The sequence below is a fragment of the Sorex fumeus genome, unplaced genomic scaffold (assembly GCF_029834395.1).
Source record: "Sorex fumeus unplaced genomic scaffold, SorFum_2.1 ptg000063l, whole genome shotgun sequence".
NCBI lineage: Eukaryota > Metazoa > Chordata > Mammalia > Eulipotyphla > Soricidae > Sorex > Sorex fumeus.
This window is the reverse complement of record NW_026606120.1, coordinates 30,417,076-30,436,697: the sequence shown is the minus strand read 5'-3', so window position 1 is coordinate 30,436,697 and position 19,622 is coordinate 30,417,076. Positions and strand designations below refer to the sequence as shown.

The 19,622-nt window shown below is 38.2% G+C and overlaps 1 pseudogene; it reads right to left on the bottom strand.

The window, feature by feature from the left end:
- The window catches only part of LOC130035512 (contactin-associated protein-like 3), a 177,719-nt pseudogene that overhangs the window by 18,238 nt on the left and 139,859 nt on the right, over positions 1–19,622 (bottom strand).

The window sequence follows — 19,622 nt, the reverse complement described above, 5'->3', positions numbered from 1 at the left end:
TAGCAGTTGTTTTACGTATTTAGCTGGTCCCTCATTAGGTGCATATACATTTAGGAGTGTGATTTCTTCCTGCTATACATATCTATTGATTATCAAAAAATGGTCTTCTCTGTCCCTTCTAATCTTTTCCACCTGAAATCAATGTTGTAAGATATTAGGATAGCCACCCCGGCTTTTCTGAGGGAGTTGTTTGCTTGCAGGATTGTTTTCCATCCTTTGAAGTAGAGACTATGTTTGCTCTGACTGTTCCAATGTGCTTCTTGTAGGCAGAAAAATGTTGGATTCAGTTTCTGAATCCATTTTGCCACCTGTGTCTCTTAATTGGTGCATGTATACCATTGGCATTGAGAGATATTATTGGCATAGGGTCTTGTGCCATCTTTCTGTCGATGTTGTGCTTGTAGGATTTTTTTTCTTGCCCTTTTAGTCCTTGTTTTAAGTTTGGTTTTGAATCTATAAAGTTCCTGAGCTATTGTTTATCCATGAAATAGTGTATAGTTCCTTCAAGTTTGAGTGAAAGTTTAGCTGGATAAATTATTCTTGTTGAGGTGTTAATTTCATTGATTTTCTTCACTACATACCACCATTATCTTTGGGCTTGAAGGGTTTCCTCTGATAGGACTTCTGTAAATCTAAGGTGTGATTCTTTGTATGTGATTTCCTTCTTTGACCTTGCTGCTTGCATTATTATGTCTCTACCCATGGCATCCATCATTCTGACTATGATATGACTTTTTATTAGGTTTCTTTTAGCTGGCACACTTCTGCCTCCTTGGATCTGATGCCTGCATTCTCCAGCTCTGGGAAGTTCTCGGTGATGATATCTTTAACTGTGGCTTTTTCATTGGGTTTGCCTCCCTGTCCTTCTCGTACTCCAATGATTCTCGTGTTGTTCCTCTTGATTTCATTCCCTAGGACTCTGATTCATCCTAAAGCTATTTTGAGGTCTTTTCCCAGTGTTTGTTATTGCCTGTAAGCTTTCTGCTGCTCATCTTCAAGCTTACTTATTCTGTCTTCAGCTGTAGTCATTCTACTGTTGAGGGCACCCACTGAGTTTTTTATTTCATCTACCGATGCTTTTATTTGTGACATTTCTATTTGCAGCTTTTTTACTTCTTCTCTCATTTCTTCCTGAGTTTTATTGGCTGTCCATTCCATTATTCGTTTCATGTCCTCCTTTAACTTGCTGAATGTATGTTCCACCTTTTCTTTGAGTTCATTGAACGTCCTCAACATTTCATCTCTGAATTCTTTTTCGGAGACATCCTATTTGTGGGTAATTCCTGTTGAGCACTCTGGACTCTTCTTCATCCTCTCCCCATGGTGGGGATTGTTTCTTCAAGTTGTTGTGGTGGTATGGAGGTGGGACCTTCCTGTTCACTATCAGTATTCTTCTCTTGCTTTGAGAAAGGATTCTGGATGAGCTTGGTTGATGGAGGTGGCTGTTTCAGTATACTTTGATTGGACTAGGCCAGTGGTCTATAGCCTAATGTGTTTGGGATAGTCAGGATGTCCACTTTAGAATAAGGAAATGGAGGTTTAGCTGTGAGTCCAATGTGCTGGGAAAGGGGGAAATAAGCTGCCGCTTGGAGGCTACACAAAGCATGCTGCCATACCTGTGGGTGGGAGGGGCCGCTTATGTCCCTGCTTCTGTCATTGCTGTCATCTAATACCCTCTGCGGTGCTCCTGACGTTTCTGGGCGCCATCTATTGGCAGTGCTCCACATTTGCCTCTGCTGGAGCTGGGGTCTTGCAAGGCCCTGAGGTTGGGTCTGGGCCCATGATTTGTATTTAAATTAGGATTAAGCTGTTATTATATAGAACCTTGAGAAAGAACCTAATTAATCATCACTAATAAAACTGATTAAAAATAGGGAAAAAGAGAGTACATTGATTTGACAATAATTATCTTTTTCCAAAGGAAAGTCATAGTACATAACAATAGTAAATTGGTCATATAAGGAAAAAAGATAAAATGGTTATTTTTAGCAAATGGATAGCTGAGTGGATGAAAACAGCTTACAAGAAAAAAGTGCACGCTACCCGTGATGTACTCGATATGCCAAACACAGTAACAAGTCTCATGATGGAGACGTTACTGGGCCCCCTCGAGCAAATCGATGAACAATGGGAGGACTGTGACCAGACCGTGAACATGAAAAAAGTTGCAATAATTTGCTTTGAGAAATTGATGCATTTTTTTTTACCAAGACTGATGGTGTATTTTACTATAATTTAATAAAAGGAAGTTTTCTTTATGCACTCTAATTGTGAACAAAAGAACTATAGGCTTCTTGTAGTTACTTATATAAAAGTAGCAACAAAATTAGATTAAAAACCACCCTAACATAAAGTCATCTAAAACATGAAATATTTTATGAGCTTTTAATCAAGATGCATGCCCCTAGACACAGGTGAAATGAATATGTATAATTTTATTAGAGTTAATTTCTACAGGCTATAAATTTTACTTGAATTTCAACTTTAACTTCTAGCTGAGAAAGATAGTTCTTAACATATTACTCTTGAACCATGTCATTAATATTTCAAATTCTGTGCTAATACCTTCTATATTTAAACTTGTAGGAAAATTCAAATGTATATAATGAACTTTATCATTTTACTTTTTAATTAAAATGATCTCCTTCAAAAATGTGGTTAAATCACTTTTCATAGTTAACGACATACTTCTTTATTGTCTTGATAAAATTTTTTTCAATTTTACACTTAGTGATAACAATTTTCTATCTTGAATCATGGAAACTTCTGGACATGCCTCCTTTCTCCTCACAGACAGTGTAGTCACTGATGATAGGAAATTGTGTCTTTATTTATTTTGTTCATTGAACGTGCCTGTCGTAATGATTTGGAGGAAAGTACATCTAGACATTTCTTCTGGCATTGAGAAAGAAATCAGCTCCCGGGGGTAGACAAAACCAAAATTCCACTCAGAGACTGCATATTTTCTAAGTGTGGCTCTGGGTGGTCTCATGGATTACTGGAAATAATCTATTAAAAGTCTTCTCAAATATAACTAGCATTAGGGCACCCAAAGAGCTCAATGATAAATTTTAAAAAAGGAACTCTTCTCATAAAAATGTTCTCATCTACTTGGATAAAATTTCCTCCACTTGGATGTTAAAAGCTCCATTTAAACAGTTATAGTAAATTTACTTCTTATAATATGTTCAGCAATGTCATTTTGTTGAGCACAGTCTCCAGGGAGGAAGGTCCATTCCACTGTTCTCTAAGGTAAATGTGGTCTTTGATTTTTATCTTTGTCCTTTTAAGAATTTTATTATATCTATATGCATTGCTGTTGTTATCATTACAGAATGCTAGGCGATCAGTTTATTTCTTTCAGTGGTTTTCCAGTTCTTTGTCATTTCTTATACTGTGTAAGTGTTTTAGATAGAAGTACAAAATTCAATTACATCATAAAAAATAGGGAATACAGATGACCAAGAAATTTAGTCAAAGTCATATATTGGGACCCAGATGCTGAATTCTACAACTGCACTTCTGTAGCTGCAAGTGTCTCCTATTCCAAATGGGAAATAGTTGCTCCCATCTTCATTCCTGAGCAAACTGATCCATCACTGTTTCCACAAAAGAGGAATGGAACTAGAACAGTGACCTCAAACAGGAGCCTAAATGTTAGCTGCCTTTCGGTCAAAGAATCAAGAAAGTCTTTATCCACCTTTAAGGCACCTTTATAATACAGAACCACCACTAGAGCAAGTCAAGAAGTCACGAATCTCCCAAACTAGTTTAATCTGTTTAATCTGGGATTAAAAACCTAAACTAGCTCAATCAAGAGGTAAAGTACACTCCTGATTTAGTTTAATCTGGATCTTCAACAGTTGCAACTAGAGATTTCACTTAAGATGCATCACCACTTGTGCCTTGTCACCTTCACAAGAGCCCTGGCAAAGAACTAGAATTTGTAATATTTCCTTTGTCCATAAAATAAGAAATCATAATATTTGTCCATTGTCTGACCAAAAGTCATTATAGAATTTACAGTTACTGTGTATTTTTATTATCCATTCATGGGATTTTCCTAATCTCAAGTTTTAACTAATGCACATGTATACAACTGGGATGTCCAGACCAGGAGTAGCAACAAGGTATAGTAACATTACTCTTAACAGTATACAGAGATATTATTCATAACAGTATAAGTCATAGTGCCTAAATAATTGTTTTAAAATTGGGGTAAAATAAATGACCTAAAGAAACAGTATATCATTGACTGAAAAGATAATACAGACTCTTTTGAACTATTGATCACAAAATATGGAGTATAGCAGAAGTAATTAACAGCCACAAAAGGGTTTTCCCCCATAACACTTAAATCTCAATAAAATATCTTATATATGATCAAAAAGATAAACTATGCCTTTCAAAGCTTATTTTAAATTAATTCTTGATGAAAAGGAAAAATTTAAATGTATAATGAGTTTTATATCTAGAGGTGAAGAGACAGTACAGTGGGTGGGGCATTTTCCTCGCATGCAGGCAGCTTGGGTCTCATTGCTGCACCACCTATTGTCCTTTGACGCCTCCCAGGAGAAATCCTTGAGGCCAGAGTGAGGAGTTAGTCTGAGCACAACTGGGTGGGCCCAAAAACCAAAGGGAAAAAATCATCTTCAAATAAAAGAGTATCATGAATCTGAAGGAGTGAATAGTGGTCATGAAGGTATTTTGTAGAATATCACATCTGTAATTTGCTACTGTAGCACTGTCCTCCCGTTGTTCATCGATTTGCTTGAGCGAGCACCAGTAACATCTCCATTGTGAGACTTGTTGTTACTGATTTTGGCATATTTAATATGTCACAGGTAGCTTGCCAGACTTTGCCGTGCAAAAATTGTTTTAATATATGGGGAAATACATGAATGAATATGAGTTAAGCGTAGGATGCAAAACTTGCAGTAGTCAATGAAAAAAATTCTTATTAAAAACAGGGGAGGGGACCGGAGCCATGGTACAGCACTACCTGGGACAATAAAGGCACCTCTCCTCTTCACCCCCTTCCCAGGCAAAACAGGACCCAAAGCATACTTCTTGGCTAAAGTAAAAATCATCCTTTCTAAAGTGTAAAAATCTAGCTTTATCAATAAGTCATTTATTGATGCCTGATTTCTGTCAGTGTGAGCTTGGTTTATACAGTAGAAACCAAGAAGTTTAGTGTTTCCTAACTGCTAGACAAAAACAACCAACCTTCATTCTGCTTGATTATCAAGCAAAGGCTGTGTGTAGAAAGGTCAGAAGCACTTATTCTTGATTACTTGTCCCCGAGACAAGGTCACAGCTTCTGAGATTTTTTCACTCCCTGGGATATCATAAATATGAGAAGGAATTCCTTTCACCATGGCAAACACCTTCTGGGTCTTCATCCTAACACTTCAGATCCTCATCACGAAGTGACAGCATTCTGACACTTACCGAAAATTGTCCCCAGTGTCAGGAATTTGACTGCATTGAATTCGGTCCCCGAGGACAGGATGACATGTGTCCTTGTATTCTGGTTAACCTATTAGACGTCCACCAGCATTGTCCATTCAAAATGGTGAACAATTTTGATAATAAAAATGAGACAAAAATCATTTAAAAAATCAAAACATATGTTAATGATATTAGAAAGATCAAGGGAGAAAGCTGTTTTATAGAAAATTTTCATAATATATCAAATTCTACTCCACCCTGTCCCTTAATTTTTTCCCCAGGTTAAGTACCTACCAAAGATATATAATCAACAAAGAAATGCAATGAAATAGATATATAATCAACAAAGAAATGTAATGAAATCTTAAAATTTTTCAAATCTTAAAATTTTTATTATTTTCAAAAGGAAATTTCAAAAAGGAGATAGTATCCACTGTACTATCTCTCTAGTCTAGATATAAAATTCATTATACATTTAAATTTTACCTTGTTACCAAGAATTAAATTGAAATAAGCTTTGAAAGACACTGCTTATCTATTTTGATCATATGCAGACCATTTATTTTATTGAGATTTAAGTGTTATGGGGGAACCTTTTGTGGATATTTATCACCTTTACTATGATACTTCATGTTTTGTTCTCAATGGCCCAAAATAATCTGTATTGTAACATGTAAGAAAACAAATATAGTGATTGAATATATAGATTATTCTTCAAAACACTTTTCAAATGCATAATTTAAATAGTCATTTTAAAAATATATTCTCACTCTCAGCCGGGTCTTACTTTCTCTGTTGAATTAAAATACTGGTAGCACTGATTCTTTTGTCATCCAGTGGAAAATGTTCCCTTAGGAATGGGACCAATAGTCACTGTGATAAGCTGGACAACATTTCCATACCAAAGAAAAGGACAGCTGAGTATTTTAAGTGGTCACATATTAATTACATTTAATAGGCTAAATAACAACTAATATCAAACAATAAAACATGCTGTTTATTGTCCTTGAAAGAACTATGGAAGTCTGCCAAAAGCATAGCTCTGTTCTTAGCATTTATTATCAAATGGACCACTTCTCTGAAAGTCACATTCTAAATTACTATTGATGCTGTTGCGTTTACTGTCTTACCTCTACAAAGACTGCGGCTGCTTCTCTGCTAATTGTCACCCGATGAAGTTTCCCATCAGCCATAGTTTTAGAGCCAAGATTAAAAATATCAGGTTCCTGGTGTCTGTCTAGTTTATATGTGATCTGCAAACTTCCTAAAGAAGGGGGAAACGGCATTTTAAACTAAAACAGAATTTCATAAAGAGAAAAGGAAAAAAAAACCCTTCCAGTGTGAAACCTAAACCTTTTACTTGTTGTTCAGTTCAATTTAAATCTAATGTGTATTTATTTGGGCTCACCTGATAATTAATATTTCTATTCAATAGAGCCAGTCTGAGTTGGGGAAAGACCCAGAATCAGGCTCTCACCAGGCTGTTCGAGGCAGGAATAGGAACCTGCAGGTGGGCTTGTAAGAAAACCCAAGACAAACCAGGACTAAAATATGACCTGTGACCACTTAAAATTTCCACTGATCAGAACAGCACTCACTTGTGTGAAAAGGACCCCAGTATAAAATGGCTTTTTTTTTTTAGATATAAGCTTTTCCATCCTAAGAGACAGTAAACCAAAGCACAAGTGTTTATTGAGCGTACGTCTTCTGGATTTTGTCTGTGCCAGGGTTGTTGTAATTTACTGGATTTTGATCTCTTTGTGTACACATCCTGTCATTGTCACTGTCCTCCCGTTGTTCGTCGATTTGCTCGAGTGGGCCCAGTAACGTCTCCATTGGAGACTTTGTTGTTACTGTGTCTGGCATATCGACTACATCACGGGGAGCTTGCCGCGCTCTGCCGGGCGGGCGAGATACTCTCGGTAGCTTGCCGGGCTCTCCGAGAGGGGTGGGAGAATCGAACTCGGGTCGGCCATGTTGGCTGCGAGCAAGGCAAACGCCCTCCCGCTGTGCTATCGCTCCAGCCCTGAAGGCCAAATTCAGAGTGCCCTATTTTACTCTTAATTTCAATAGTAACGACCTAACTGTCTCATTTATTTTGTGTTTTTACCTTTTGAGTCACACCTGTGGGTGCTCAAGGCTTAATCTTGGCAGGGCTCAGGGAACCATGTACTATTGATGACTGAACTACATAGGGGGAAGCACACCACCACTGTACTATCTCACTGGCCTAAAATGTCTCTTTTTTCAGTTTTTCTTACATAAGGTAGAAACTTAAGTTAAACATAAGAAAATTAAAGCTTGGTTCTCAGTTAATTATTCATGTGGTATTCATATTACTAAATGATAAAACCTCTGGCAATAATACATTAACATTCACTTTCCATAAACATAACTTCTTTTAATGTCGCTTATTTTGATGCATTTTAAATCAGTACCTGAAATACTGAAACACTGTCCTCCCGTTGTTCATCAATTTGCTCGAGCGGGCCTAGTAACGTCTCCATTTTTTGAGACTTGTTGTTACTGTGTTTTGGCATATTGAATATGTCATAGGTAACTTCCCAGGCTTTTCCGTGTGGGCAAGATACTCTTGGTAGCTTGCCAGGTTCTCCGAGAAGGGTGGAGGAATTGAACCTGACTCAGCCTGGCTGACTGCATTCAAGGCAAACCGCCCTATCACTGTGCTGTCTGCATTTGCATAACTAAGTTTTGCAATTGCTCGAATTTTCTACTAATGTTTCTGAAGAATCACGAAACAGGAAAAATAAGACAGATGTTAGTGATCTGCCATGATATGCAAATCCCTCTGAAGAGTGTACTATCACTCTTTTGTCCCTCTGCTTTCCTCCTTGGAAGGGAAACTTCCTCTTCTTTACTCTCTCCTTCTAAAGTAATCAGTGAGAGATAATAGCAAGCTTTCTGAGCACTCAGCTTCCACATGCTCAAGGAAGCAAGGTTGTAGCCTGATTCTTTTCTCTAACTGAGCATCTTAGAAGGATTTGGTGATCAAGTGTTGAGTAATAACTCCCTTGGTTTTAGATACAGATATGACATAAATAAGTGATGAGTTAGGTAAATCTTATTCATCTCATACTTATGGATATCAGCATACTTTGTTTGCTTTCTTCTTTTATTTTTTTTTTTCGGGGGTGGTGGTTAGACTAAACTTGGTGGTGCTCAGGAATTTCTCCTGGCGATGCTCAGGATTTACTCCTTTCTCTATACTCATGTATCACTCAGGGGAACATATGTAATGCCAGGGATCAGAATACAGATTCACAGAGTGCAAGGCAAGTAGCCTACATACTGTCCTATCACACTAGCCCCTGTTAGCTTATCTTTTCTTTTCCAGTTTTACCCAGTGGTGCTCAGAGCTTACTCCGGGCTCTGAGCTCAGAGATGGCTCCTTGTCATACCATGCAACCATTTGCACTGTTTGGAGTCAAACCCAGGTTAGCTGGTGTAAGACAAATTTCTTTCATGCTGTGCTATCTTTTGGCCCCTTAAACCATATAATACTATCTTTTATGAGGTTTAATGCAGCTCCTTGCTTAGATGGAGGAAATATTTTATGTAAAAAAAAATCTTATTTCCTGGAAACCTATCCCTTGCTCATAGATCGGGAGAATTAACCTTACCAAAATGACACTACTCCCCAAGGCATTATACAGATTCAATGTGGTCCCTATAAGGGTACCCATGACATTCTTTAAAAAAAATTGACAAAACATTCATAAAATTCATATAGAAAAATAATGTCCCACAAATAGCTAAAGCAATTCTTGGGGAAGAGTAGATAGGTTGCATCATCTTCCCCAACTTCAAACTGTACTACAAAGCAGTAGTAATTAAAACAGCATGGTATTGGACTAGAAACAGACCTGCAGACCAATGGAACAGAGTTGAATATTCTGACACAGCCACTCAAGTATATGATCACTAAACCTGTGACAAAGGAGCAAGAAACGTGAAGTGAAGCAAGGAAAGCCTCTTCAGCAAGTGGTGCTGGGAAAACTGGATAGTTATCTGAAAAAAAATTGAGCTCAGATCTCTGTCTTGCAAGGTCCCTTGGGACCCAGAGGGAGATTCCAGAGTTAAAACTCTACTACTTAGTAACTCTCCATTTCCTGCCCCCTCCCTAGTAGAGCCTTAGCTGTGAAGCCCTTCCTTATTGGGATGTAAATTCTGAAACTATTTGTTGACTCTTCCCTGCTGGGATGTAAATTCAGAAACCATTTGTTGGCCCTTCCTTATCTGTTACCTCTGTAAGGAACTTTTCCCTTATCCTCTTCCACCAAATCAAATCGAGCCAGGTGTTAACCAAATGTTGGAGTTACCCACTAGCCCACTAGCCACAATGCCTATGTACATAAATGCTGATCTTTGAATCTATAGACTAAGGAGTGATGTACTTTTAAATGGATTGGTTAAGAAAGTATATGTTGTTACAAATCTATTGGCTATGAAATGCACGGGCTTTGCTATAATGGCCAGTGAAGGCCTATATAAGATCCCCTTTGAAGAAGTTCGGGGGTCTTGCCTCACCTATCTGACCGCATGTCTGTGTAGGCGGCTTGACCCTGGCTAGCCAGTCTTACAATAAACCTTGCTTGCTGTTTGCAGTCTCTGGAGTCTCTTTGTTGTTAAAGGGAGATCAGGATCCGCGTCCTAACAGTCTAATCCCAAGCACAAAAGTTAGATCAAAATGGATTAAAGACCTAAGTATCAGGCCTGAATCCATAAGGCACATGGAGGAAAATGTAGGCAGACTCCTCCACTATAATTGAAGCTAAAGGCATCTTTAAGGATTAAACACCACTGGCCAAGCAAGTGGAAGAAAACATAAACAAATTGGACTACATTAAACTAAGAAGCTTCTACACTGAAAAAAAACCAGTTACCAAAATACAGAGAGAGTCCACTGATTGGAAAAAATTATTTATCCAATACCTGTCACTAAGTTGTTAATACATAGGATATACAAGACATTAGTAGATCTGTGCCAAAAAATCCTCCAACAGCACCAAAATGGGGAGAGGAAATAAACAGAAACTTCCTTAAAAAGGAAATACAAATGGCCAAAAGACACATGAAAAACTGCTCTTCATCACTAATCATCAGGGAGATGCAAATCAAAACAACAATAAGATATCTTACAACAGAGTGACTGACACACATCAAAAAGAACAAGAACAAGCAGTGCTGCTGAGGATGTGGGGATAAATGAACTCTCTTTCATTGTTGGTAGAAATGCTGACTGGTCCAGCCTTTTTGGAAAAAAATATGGGCATACATCAAAAAACTAGAAACTGAGCTTCCATATGAGCCAGCAATACCAGTTCGGGGAATATATGCCGGGGTGCAAAAGTGCACAGTAGAAATGACATTTGCACCTGTATGTTCATTGCAACGCTGCTCACAATAACCAGAGTCTGGAAATAACACATGTGCCCAAGAACAGATGAATGGTTAAATAAATTTTGGTATATATACACAATGGAATAACATATAGCTGTTAGGAAAGATAATGTCATGAAATATCCTTATAAGTGAATGAACATGGACAGTATCATGCTGAGTGAAATGAGTCAGAAAGAGAAAGACAGACATAGAATGACTGCACTTGTTTGTGGAATATAAAATAACATAATATAAGACTAACACGTAAAGACAGTAGAGTCAAGGGCCAGGAAGATTGTTCCAAGGTTGGAATCCTGCCTTACAAGCTGGGGGAGAAGACAGCCAGGATAGAGAAGTGATTACTAAGTCAATGATGGTTGGAGGGATAGCTCAGACTGGGAGATGTTTTCTGAATGTAGATAAAGGACCAAACATGATGACTTCTCAGTATCTATATCTAAACCATAATGCCCAAAAGTACAGAGAGAGTAAGAATAAAATTGTCTGCCATAGAGACGGGTTGGTGTCGTGTGGGGGTGGATACTGGGGACATCTGTGGTGAAAAAATTTATGACTGAAACTCAATTATGAAAGCTTTGTAACTATATCTCAAGGTGATTCAATAAAAAATGCTAATAAATTTACATACCAGATAAAAAATTTGTTTCCAAATTACCTGAAAAAGTCATTTAGATTATTATTTTTTTTAATTTTTTTAATTTTTTTTTTATTAGTGAAACACCATGAGGTACAGTTGTAGATTTACAATTTTTTGTGCTTGGGTTTGATTATACAATGATCAGATACCCATCCCTCCACCAGTGCCCATTTTCCACCACCATGGATAATATCTCCCCCACCCCCATCCCCCTATCCCCCCATCCCCCCTGCCTCTGTGGCAGGGCAATCCCCTGTGTTCTCTCTCTCCTTTTGGGTGTTGTGGTCTGCAAAAGAGGCATTGAGTGGCAAACATGTTCAGTCCATAGTCCACTTTCGACATGCATCTCCCCTCCTGGGAGGGTCCTCCAAACACCCTTTATTTGGTGTTTCCTTCTCTGTCTGAGCTGCCCTTTCCTCTAGAATGCCCGACTGGCCACTAAGCTATGGAGTAATCCTCCTGGTGCTGATCTCAGCTATTCTTGGGTATTAATCTCATATTTTGTTACTTTATATCCCCCAGATGAATGCAATCTTTCTATGTCTATCCCTCTCTTTCTGACTCATTTCGCTTAGCATGATACTTTCCATGTTGTACTACTTGTATGTAAATTTCATGACTTCATCTTTTCTAAGAGCTACATAGTACTCCATTGTGTAAGTCATTTAGATTATTGATGAACAGAAAAATACATCCTGGGAGTAGTTTTATGTTGATCTCATAAAATGATCAGCATTTTATGGAAGACTCATTTGTTTATTCATTAAAATGTGGACATTATTTACAACTATTTGTGATAATAAGTGAAGCCTAATAAATAGAGATGTGTAGGCCACCCAATTATGTTGCACCTTAACATGAAAAGGACCCATTCCTGCATGGTGCTAACTTTCAATTTCATTCTTTTTAGTCTTACACTACAGACACTCACCATTTGTGGTGAGGATCACAGAAAAGTATTCCTCTGAGAAGGCCCCAACAAAGAGCAGTAGGGAGGGAAGCCCTGTTGTCCTGAAGCTTATCGCGGTCTTTTCTCCTGTCAGTGTTAGATCCTCATGGGATCCAGTTGCAAAGGAGCTGGTGTTCTTGCTGGGGGTGTGGTGGTAAGGTCCTTGAAAACTGTAAGTGATTGATGAGCCAGTTCTTAAATATGCAGAAACCTCTGGAATGACACACATATAACTGTTATATGTAAAAGCCAAAGACTTTAAAATTGAGGCCTTGTGATGTATAGTTGCAAAGCTATTCATGCTTGCATTTCATACAATGTTTCAACACCCATCTCTCCATCAGTGTACATTTCCAACTCATTCCCTCCCCCACACCTCTTCTCCAACCTGCCTCAATGGCATACTCTTTTCCTCTCTGTCTCTGTCTTTCTGTCTCTGTCCCTCTCTCCTTTTGAGCATTATGGTTAAATGCAAGAGTCTTGATCTATTTATATTTAAAGACTACCTAAGACAGAAAACAAGAGTGACATCATTTTTACATGTTTTCTTGTTTAAATTTAGTTTGGATATTTTGGTTTGGGGGTCACAGTCAGCAGTGTTCAGGCTTCTCTACACTCAGTGCTCAAGCGTCACTTAGGGAAGTTCTCAAGGGACCATTTGGTGCTGTGATTGAATCCCTTCCTCCTACAGGTGCAACTAGCCCTCAGATGTCTTACCTACTTGTGTGTGTGGGCTTTCACATTAAAAGTTTAAATTCTATTATTGGGAATGCTAATTCAAGTAGCCATCATGTATTGTTTATCCATTATGTATTGTCTATAATGGATAGCCAACGCTAATTGGGAAAATAGTATTTCAAAACTTAAAAACAGAATTACCATATTATTCAGCGATTGCACAGTTGTGTCATTACCTAAAGAATGTGCACATATCCATGTAAAGAGATATATTTATTAGACATGTGCAGATCCCTGCTCATCACATCATTATTCATAATCACCAAGGGATGGAAACAATCTAAGTGCCCATACATGAATGAATAAATAAAGATGCTGTGTGCAGAATTCATGAGAGAACGTTATTCAGCTGTGAAAAATGAATTCATGTCAATTGCAAAAACATGGATGGCCCCAGAGGATATCATACTCATTGAAACAGAAAACTAAAAACTAGATGATTTAACTCATGTAGCAGCTAAAGAAAATAAACACATGAACAAATCAAATCAACTTTCTATCTATCTTCCTAGACCCAAATCAACTTGTAGACTATAGAAAAAAATAGCATTTACCAGAAGGGAAGATGAAACTTTTCACTAGACCTCAGGTGATGAGATCCTTTATATTTATTACTGTGTATATATATAATTATATATAAATTACTGTCTCTCTCTCTATATATATATACTAAAAACCACATAATGTTATAGACCAAATTAATTCAGTGTAAATGGTCAAACTTTGCAATATTGATACAAAGATTGTATTAATCCTATCATAGACCCAAATCAAATGACATTTATTGATGATCCAATATGCTTCATTTCATGATCACTAAAAATCCAGCTTAGACAGAGTGGAGTTTATGAGTCTCCTCGTGGCACTGTACTGAGGGGCCTCTGAGGACTGGCACCAAGATCTCACAGGATAGTCTTCAGGGTCTGCAAACTGAACCTGGTCTCTTCTCCAGTTAAACGGCAAGATGGAGACAGAGCCCAGGGAGATGTTTCTGCAAGCCGTATACTACAACATTATTTTGTGTTTTCCATCCCCGGGATCCCTGTCCCGGGTTCCACTCACCATGGAAGCAGAAGGGCCCATCATAAGCAGAGGAGGTGCAGTCACACACAAACCCCCTAAGCCTCTCCTGGCAGAGGTCTCCTTTGTGGCACAGATGTCCATAGCTAGCACAGTGACCTGGGCATCCTGGCTCCACACCTGGCATCACTGTGGCTCTTTCTTCCAAGTCCAAGGCCAGCCCATTCAAACGCAGGGCCCGGATGCACCCCAGAAATCCTCTCTGCCTGGTTGCTGTACCTCCTGCCAGAGAAACACCCCAGATGTGTCACAGTCCTGTGTCTTGTCATGCTAATATTCCAGGGCAAATATATGACAGTACTAACACTAAAATACTGCCCCACGTGTTATGATCATATGTGGTTTTGAAAATATAGACTCTAGTCAATTTAAGAAATCATCAAACAACCATATGGAAACCAATTTGGTTACATATTCTAACAGTATTTTTCATGTTTCATTTTGATTTTTGACATTCATTTTTTATAAGCAATGAAATATAAACTATCAGTGATCCTTTTCAAAATTTATACTCAATGAAGTGTGTCTGAAATACAATTACATAATTAAAAATCCTTACAATATATTATAAACTTATAGATTAGAATGCATAGCAAATATTACACAGTTGTAATTTTGCAATATAAATATGCATTGCAAATTGATGTACATTGTTTTGTAATTTTTGTGATTTGTTATGTAATTAATATCATTATTGCTATACATAATACGTAACTGATAATACAATTTTACAATTTGTTTTGACTATCATCTATTGAACTATATAATAATACAAATAGCATATCTAAAATTTTTCTTTATATAACACAAATATTTATATCAGATATCTCTCTGTCAATGAAGCTTTAGAAAGGAATCAAGGAAAGAGCAAAGAAAAAGAGATTTAAGATAATAACTACGGCCTCAGCTTATCTTATCTATCCTAACAATCTAAAGCTGGATGGTTTGAATACTACCTGAATAATAAATACTTTCCATTCATCACATCTTATGTGAGCCTAAGATAATTACTCTTACCTATTGGGGGCTAGAGCGATAGCATAGTGCGTAGGGCGTTTGCCTTGTGCATGGCAGACCAGGCCAACACAGGTTCGATCCCTCCGCCCCTCTCAGAGAGCCCGGCAAGCTACCAAGAGTATCTCGCCCGCATGACAAAGCATGGCAAGCTACCCATGATGTATTCAATATGCCAAACACAGTAACAACTAGTCTCACAATGGAGATGTTACTGGGCCCTCTCGCGCAAATCGATGAACAGTGGGAGGACAGTAACAGTGACAGTTGGGAGCACAGGTGAAAGCTGGAAGCTTGTTTTCAAAACAGATCTGAGGGCTCATTCTAGAGATTTGACTCAATGGGAGTTACCCAAAATGTGAATTTTCAGCTAAGTTCTCAGGCTTCAGTAATATTACCCTAGTGGATAATGTTAATTTGGAGTAGATTTTTCACAAATTCTTTTTTAAAATTTAGCATTCCATTAGTTCATACTCTAGACTTGAAATCGGAAGATAGAGCTATTTAGTATAATCTGCAATAATTAATTGAAGGACACTCTAGCTCGGTAAGAACTAATTATGCTTGAAGTTGAATTTTATGATTCCATGAACTGTATACACACATAGTTTAACTCACTGCATGGCATTAGACTCAAAGATGCTGGAGGTATCCTCTGGCAAAACAGACTGTATGCTAGTTTGTGATTTTTGTCTGTATCTAATTGGGTTGTGTCCTTATTTACTTAGAAATGTCTCATGTAAAACATAAAAAAATAGCCAAGTAAGAGTGAATCCTTTAATCTACTTAGTTTCCAAATCACACTACTATTGTCTGAAATGTAATGTAGCAAAAATCATTTTTACCCCATGGAAGAAACTAACAGCAATGAAACAATAAGCAAGAAAATTAAGAGGGAATATTTCTAAGACTCAGATATTTAATGTTTAAAAAAGGATTATGAGGAAAAAGGAGAAAGCTTGGGCCCTAAATATGGTGCATGATATGGGACCAAAGGGAGGTGCAGAGAGAATTGAGGCTCAGACTGATGAGAGTCGTTCATGGATAAACACCCTGAGCGATGTCTGCATGACCCCTCAGATCTGTTTCCCAGGAGACAGATGATGACTGGGTCCCAGTTACAGTGCATGTTCTCTAACTCCCCCTGAGAGGCAAAGTAGGAGAAATAGACAAAAATGGGCAAGAGTTTTATAAAGACCATTGTTAAGAAGTGACTGAAAGAAATACAAATAGACTCTATATGATATTGAGTGCAATCATGGGAAACAGTTCAATACAAGTTTAGAATTTTCTTTTGGTTGTATATGTGGTCAAGTCCCTTGATCCCTCTGGATCTCCACCCAACACTATTTGTTAAATATGGAGAACTGAGATCATGGAGCCCATAGTAGTATTGTTTTGCCATTGCTAAGGTAACTATTTATAGTAAACATTGTCTCTTGGTCATTGTATCTATTCCCAGCACTGCACAGTTATGAATGATAGCACCCACCGACAAAGAGCTGGCTGTTGAGCTGTAAGCGGGAGTGCCCATCAGCAGGGCCCGACTGGGTTCTGACAGGGAGCTGATCCACTTGGAGAGTTGCTTCCTTAATGTTCCTCTCTGCCTTCACATAGTGCCACCGATTGTCATTCAAGGGGGTAGAGGACTTCACTTTGACTTCACAAGGTCCTTTCCCCATATCAAATGAAAAGGTCACTTCCGCAGAAGCTAGAAATATAGATGTGAGTTGCTTATGGACATTCACAGGGAGAAAATATGACTTGAGTAGATGTGAGAAGAGTATGGTGACATGTTCGCTTAAAGGGGACCTTGGGCTAAAACAGACTGCCATTCCCAGTTGGCTTAAGAGCAAAATAAGTCTGTACCTGGAGGGAAAAAGTAAAACTATTTTAGCATATTCCTTCTCAGGTGCACTATTCATCTTGCTAATTACTAAATCTTTAGTAATGAAACAAACAAGTTACCTGGTTTAATATGACAAATGTATTCATGTAAAAACTGTTTAAATCTTCACATAACTTTATTGCATGCACTGTATGAAATTTTGGAAGCAAGAAATTAACCTCTGCACAAAACAATTATAATGCGCCTAATGAATTATATCAAACAGTTTCATAGCCTAGTAGGATGCTATTTGGCCCATTTGGTGTCAAATTCTGATTATACAAATTGCTATTCACAACACAAAATTGGCATAGAATATCACAATCCTTTGCCTTACAATTGAAATGATCATTAAAGATTATAGAATTTTAGTATTTAATAGAGAAATACAACTGAAAAAGCAAATAGGCATCTTATAAAAATAAGGTCTATAAAGGGCATATTATTAATAATTGGGTACTCAGTGGCTATGTCCAGATAAGGTCACTCACCACGCAGCTCCAGCCGGATGAAGTCTGTGATTCCCAGGTTTTCTACTAACACTCCAGAAGGGGCTGTGGTCTTAAAAAAGAAAGACATGTCAGCACTAAGTTCTCCACGGAATGCTGGGAAATGGAGGTATGATGTTTCAGTATTGAAGGAAGCTGAATTCCAAAACAAATCTGTTTACAAAAAGAAGGGATACAAACAGTGAGAATAGGTTCATCCCCAACGCTGCGTCTGACCTCTCTATCCCTCAGGTCAGTCTTAATTCGAACCCGGGACTTCGCTCTCGCTGCCTACATGCACCAGACGTTCTCTAAGACCCTGAGCCTATCATCCCTGAGCCTCTTCCTGTTCATCCCCAACACTCCATCCCTCAGGTTGTACCCATCCCTCAGGTTGTACCCCTCACACACACCAGGTACCCATAGGGGGGAATGGCCTCTTCCACAGTGGGCATGGTCTCACAGAAGTAGGCGTGACCTAACTTTGGATTGAGCGACCACAGGTAAATTAATCAGACCCAGCAATCTCATGTAACTCTCAGTCTCCATGCTACCATACCAACATGAAGAAACAGTGCAAATGCCCACCATGAGAAGAGGATGATGAAAAGAGTCCAGAAGCCTCATTAGGTATTACTCACCTAAGGGACCTCTCTGATAAGAATTCAGATTTGAAGTAATGAAGATGTTCAATGAACTCAAAGAAACAGTGACACAGTTATCCAATAAAATAAGGAGGACATGACAGAAACAATGGATCGGAAAATCGAGAAATTACAGGAAGAAATGAGAGCAGAAATTGGAAAGCTATGCACAGAAGTGTCACGAATAAAGGACTCCATAGATGATATTAAAAAACTCAGTGTGTGCCCTCAACAGTAGAATGACTACAGCTGAAGACAGAATCAGTGAGCTGGAAGATCAGCTGCACGAAGCTTATAAACAAACAACAACAACAACAACAAAAAAAAAACAATGGAAACAGACCTCAAAATAGCTCTAGAGCAAATCAGAGTCCTAGGGGATGATTCCAAGAGGAACAACATTAGAATCATTGGAGTACCAAGGATCTGGGAAACAATCCCAATAAAAAAGCAACGGTTAAACAAATCATTGCTGAAAAATTCCCAGAGCTGGACAATGCAGCCATTCAGATTCAAGGAGCCCAAAGGGTGCCAGATATAAGAGACCCTAACAATAACACTCCAAGACATAGCATAGAATGGTGGATGCTGCTGATAGAAACACAATACTGCAAGCAACAAGGTCAAAGAATTAAATCACATACAAAGGAGCACCTCTTAGATTCACAGCAGACCTATCAGAGAAAACCCTCCAAATCTGAAGGCAATGGTGGGATATAGTAAAAAAACTCACTGAATTGAGCACTTCACCAAGAATACTCTATCCGGCTAAACTCTCACTCAAACACGAAAGAAACGGTACACTATTTTCTGGATAAACAACAGCTCAGAAACTTCATAGACTCAAAACCAAACCTAAAAGAAGGGATAAAGGGGCTACTATAAGATAAGACAAGCCCTACAAAGCACAACAGACCCTTACAGAAAGATGACACAAAGCCCCATAAAATAATTTCTCTCAATGTCAACAATCTAAATTCACCAATTAAGAGACACAGAGTGGCAAAATGGATTCAGAGACAGAACCCAACATTCTGCTGCCTACGAGAAATTCATCTGAACAGTCAGAGCAAACACAGACTCAAAGTTAAAGGATGAAAAACAATCCTGCAAGAAAACAGCTCCCTCAAAAAAGCTGGAGTGGCCATACTAGTATCCAACGACATACATTTCAGGTTGAAAAAGATTAGAAGGGACAGCGAAGGCCATTTTCTATTCATCAAGGGATACGTACAACAGGAAGAAATCACACTCTTAAATGTATACGCACCTAAAGAGGGAACAGCTAAATATTTTAAACAACTGCTAA